Source organism: Chrysochloris asiatica, unplaced genomic scaffold (assembly GCF_000296735.1).
Source record: "Chrysochloris asiatica unplaced genomic scaffold, ChrAsi1.0 scaffold00040, whole genome shotgun sequence".
NCBI lineage: Eukaryota > Metazoa > Chordata > Mammalia > Afrosoricida > Chrysochloridae > Chrysochloris > Chrysochloris asiatica.
This window is the reverse complement of record NW_006408558.1, coordinates 10,238,276-10,243,105: the sequence shown is the minus strand read 5'-3', so window position 1 is coordinate 10,243,105 and position 4,830 is coordinate 10,238,276.

Below are 4,830 nucleotides of genomic sequence, written 5' to 3'. Positions count from 1 at the left end.
TTGAAGAACTTCTAGAAGAAAATTTCTCTAACATCCTGAAAAGTGAAAAGATAAACATTCAAGAAGCTCAACGAATCCCAGGAAGGATAGACCCCAAAAGAAAATCACCAAGACAAATCATAGTCAAGCTCTCCAAAATCAAAAGAGAGGGAATGGATGTTCATTTGTGGTCTTCTTGCTTGTTCCTGCTGCTGATGTGGAACATGGATGTGATTGCAGGTGCTACAGCAGCCATCTTGGGCCACACAGGAACTTTGAAACTAGAACTAGTGCTAGGGAACAGAGAACGTGAGCATAGATGTGGGAGTCTGAAACTTGACCTCCTGTCTGACTGATGCTTAAGATCAGGAGTCTGTATTCACCTTCAAGATGGCATTGGATGCCCATATGGTGTAGGTGGGTCACATAGCTTTAAATGGATCTCTGACCCTCATCAGATTCCGTTCTCTGTGGAGATGGTTAATGTTGCTATAGGAGTCCTGGTGTGGCGCTGTGGGTTAATGTGCCAGACTGCAAAGCCATTTGAACTGCAAGGTCGGCAGTTCAAGTTCACCAGCTGCTCCTTGGAAACCCTATACAGGGTTACTATGGGTTGGAACTGACTTGATGACACTTAACAACAACAATAATGTTGCTATGAGTGCAGTGGCTCAGTAAGATAAGCACTGGGCTGTGAACCACAAGGTCAGTGGTTTGAGTCCACCAATCACTCCATGGGAAAAAAGATGAGACTGTGCTCCCACCAAGATTTACAGCCTTGGAAACCCTAGACAGGGTGGCTGGCTGAGTGGGAAATGGCTTGATGGCACTTAACATTAACAACAACAATGTCTCTATGAGTCAAAATCACCTGACATCACCTAACAACAACAATGTGGACTAAAACAAAAATTGAAATGAAATTTTATTATAAAAACTTACGAAATGAAATAAACATAAAAAGAATTTAAATACTAATTAAATGTTGTGTTTTGCAAGGTGTTTGCACACATACTTATGAAATTATTAAAGCTGAAAGGTCCACAGAGACCACTGGGACACCTACTAGGACTTCAGGTTGACTTTAACTCCTTGTGCACAGGAGAGCTCTTTTCCATTTCCTCCCACAACCTTCTCAGTCCTTTTGAGCAGAGGCACCATCTCAGTCTGTTACTGGGCAGCTCACCTGTCTATGTGTATCTTATCTCTGGAGAATTAGAATCATTTGTTACACTTCTGGGCGTCTTCTCCAGGTAGTCAGGCCTGGAGCAAGTCCACACACTTATGTGAATGCAGAAGGCCCAGTGGAGGACATGAAACCCAGCTGGGCAGAGCCTCCAAGTCCGGCTTGGGGACTTGGGTAGAGAGCTTTCCCTGGTGCCAGATAAATGCTTTGGGGAGAAATGACAAGCTGTGGGTGGGACCAGATAAAGGAAAGCGCCGGGTCCTCACAGCCTCAAAGCTTGCCTTGGCAACAGCTCTTTTCCCTGTTCTCTTTTGAAAGGGAATTATATATGACTGCTGGTACTAGGCAATTATCATTTGTGAACATTGTGTGTGTATGTATGTGTAACATCAGGAAACGACACACACACACAACATCCTCTGAGCAGCACATTCAGGAACTCTAAGTTTTAAAAATGATGTTGCCATCTCAATTCCACTGAACCTACCATGCAATCTTCCTTAGACCCAAATATTGCAATTTCCTTCTCTTTTCACTTTCTTTTTCTTCAATTTAATTTGATTTTTGCTCTCTTTAGAGGATGCACAGTAATCAGGTTACGCCTTCGTCTTTTCAGTATTGCCCTTCAAGTTCCTTGCTTTTCTATTTCAGACCATTCTCCACTTCTTCCTTAATCCACTTTCTGCCCAGTGAATATCCCAAGAAGAACTGGACAGAGATAAATCATTTTGCCTTGGAAACTTATCAGGCTGAAAAATAAATAAATAAATAAACAAGCTCCTGCCCTCCCAAACTCAGAAAATCATGTTAGCCTAAGGTACTGAGTCTGTTTATTTTCCTTTATCTAAGGGATAGATTTCATTATGAAAGCTGGGCTTGACTGAAAGGCCAAAGAAGTCCCTAACACGAAGGAAGCGCCAGGAATAATAAATGAACGTGTTTGTTATTGAAATAGTCCAATCTGGATTTCAGAAGGGATTATGTTTGCTTTTTTGGAGGGCAGTGAATCATATAGGTTTTAAATAATCATTCTGCAACTTCAGCTCTTTTTGAGTGCATGCAGAATTGCCTGCCAACTCCTGAGAGCCCAGAGAGCAACAGATTTAACGAAACTAAAGCAATACTGCTTTTTATGCAATTTAAGGTGTAAACAAATATTTCCTCTTAACACATTTCTAATGTTTGATGTAATAACATTCGGTGAATTAGATGAAAACAGGCACACCTTTTTTTTTTTTTTTTTTTTTTAAATCTAGTCTTCTTTCATTCCTTCTTTTTCTATATCCACAGAAACAGACTAGAATCAATAAACTGGAATGGGGTAAGCGATGAAAGTTAAGTAACATGTTGATTTGTTTCTGACAAATGTTTGTGGCATGTTAACTTGACAGTCAGGGGAGGGCTGTCTGCCTACAAGATCTAGTCAAAATGCCTTTTAGTCTTTCTGCTTCCAGTTACATTCAAGTTGATTTCAAGTCACGAGGACTCCATGTGTGTCAGAGTACAACTGTTTCCACAGGGTTTTCAGTGGCTGACTTTTTGGAATAAGATCACCAGGTCTTTCTTCTGAGGCAGCTGTGGGTGAATTCGAACCTTCAATGAAGCACTTTAACCATGTGTATAATCAAAGGGTCCCTTTTGTTCTTTAAGGGAGGAAAATGAGGAGAGAGAAAATAAAAATATAATAACATTTCTATCCTGGCCAGATTATATCATGTATGGGTAATATGGCGAAGCAGAGTCCCATACTCTAGAATCATCTAAAGAAGCATTTGGCTATTGGGGATCTTCAATGAAACACTATCACAAAAAGTGACTTCCTTGATCTCTCATATTTCGGTCAGCCTTGCTAATATCCTTAGTCCGTTTCACATGCTGGAATCCTAGCCCACTGGGGTGCTGCCAGTCTAGATGGACTTGAAGTTGGGATGACCTTAAAAGACATCTTTCAGGTAATGGGCTGCCAACTTACAGACATCCTTGGGTATAGCCCAAACCACATGGCTTGGAAAATTCTCTAACCAGCAACAACAGACAAGAACCAACAGGCAATTCCTACAGTCTGAAAGTGCAGATTAAGTCCCTCCAAAGAAGAATATAAGTCCTTCATTTGCAGAGACAATGGAGAAAATACAAAAGCTCGTTAACAAAACTCTTAGTGTCTTTGACATGAGTGGATCTGTTCAGGTACAGGAAAACTGCAAAAGTCAGAATCTGTGTAAAGTGGAAAACTGTCAGAGAAGAAAAATTCAAATAAGTGAGAAATAGATAAATGACAAGCTCAGACCCTGTCAAAGGCAGAAAACTTTCGAGACCCCAGAGAAACAAGACAGTCCTGCTGTGATCTAGCTTTCAGATGTTTCACAATATAAATTAGTTTCAGGGAACTTCAAAAAGTCCATAGAGAATGGATTGAAAAGGCAATGAAACTTTTTCCATGCACGTTTTGAAGTCCCTGTGTATAAGTCAGCATCAGTGTGTCCCACTTACCTAAGTAATATTACTGAAACTGCTGTAGAGTTTGCCGAGTCTCATGTTTACACTGTGCACATGAGGATGAAATGCTGGCCTGTCCTGCATCAACCATCTCCATGATCTGGTATAGACAGGATAGGACCATTGCAATCCATTTAGTTTTCACCAGCTGATTTTTGGAAGTAGATCTCCAGCCTTCTCTTCCTAGTCTCTCTTAGTCTGAAAGCTCCACTGAAACGTATTCAACATCATAGCAACACACAAACCACCACTGACAGACAGGTGATGATTGAGTATGAGGTGTACTGAGCAGGAGTTGAACTTGGGTCTCCTCCATGACAGGTAAAAATTCTACAGATGAACTATAATAACTGCCTCATAATATAGATATAGATAAAATTAACATGCTTTGCTTGATATTTATATTTTATTGACACCATATACTTGGACATAATAATGCCATGGCATTTTATCTCCCTTTTTGAAATGAGCAAAATTTAAAGTAGCTCATATTTATATAGTGCAGTGAGAAAAATCGGTCATCAAAACATTGTCAGAGTCATGGGTGGGGAACCTTTTTCTGCCAAGGACCATTTGGATATTTATAACATCATTTTCGGGCCATATAAAATTATTAACTTAAAAATTAGCCTGCTATATTATACACCAGAGATGGAGGTAGAGATGAGGACATGGAGAGAGGGAGCAGCTGAGGATTCTAGATGCATGAAAAGAGAAAGGCTGTGTTCTGGTGGCCAGGAGGCAGGCTTGCAGAATGTGCTCTTGGGTTGTTTAGATGATTATATATTCCTGAGTGTTTTTGTGTACATAAAAAAAAAAGTGGGAATAGAAGCAAATACTGTTGAATGATGATGTACAGAGGGGATTGTAATCATTGCAATGAAATGATGAGTGTAAAACTGATGTTTTCCCATATAAACTATCACTTAATTCACAATAAGAACTTTAAAAAACACACAAACCCACCTATGACCTATATTACTATTACTATATCCATTAGATAAAGAAACCAGGGCACAAAGAGGTCAAATAGACTTGCACAGGGTCAAATGGCTTTTAAACAGAATATAATAATAGTACTAGTAATAAAGTAAACTTTTGTCTAACATCAACAACAAAGTAGCCTGCTACATTTGATCAAACATTTAATTAACTTGCCCCTAATGTGA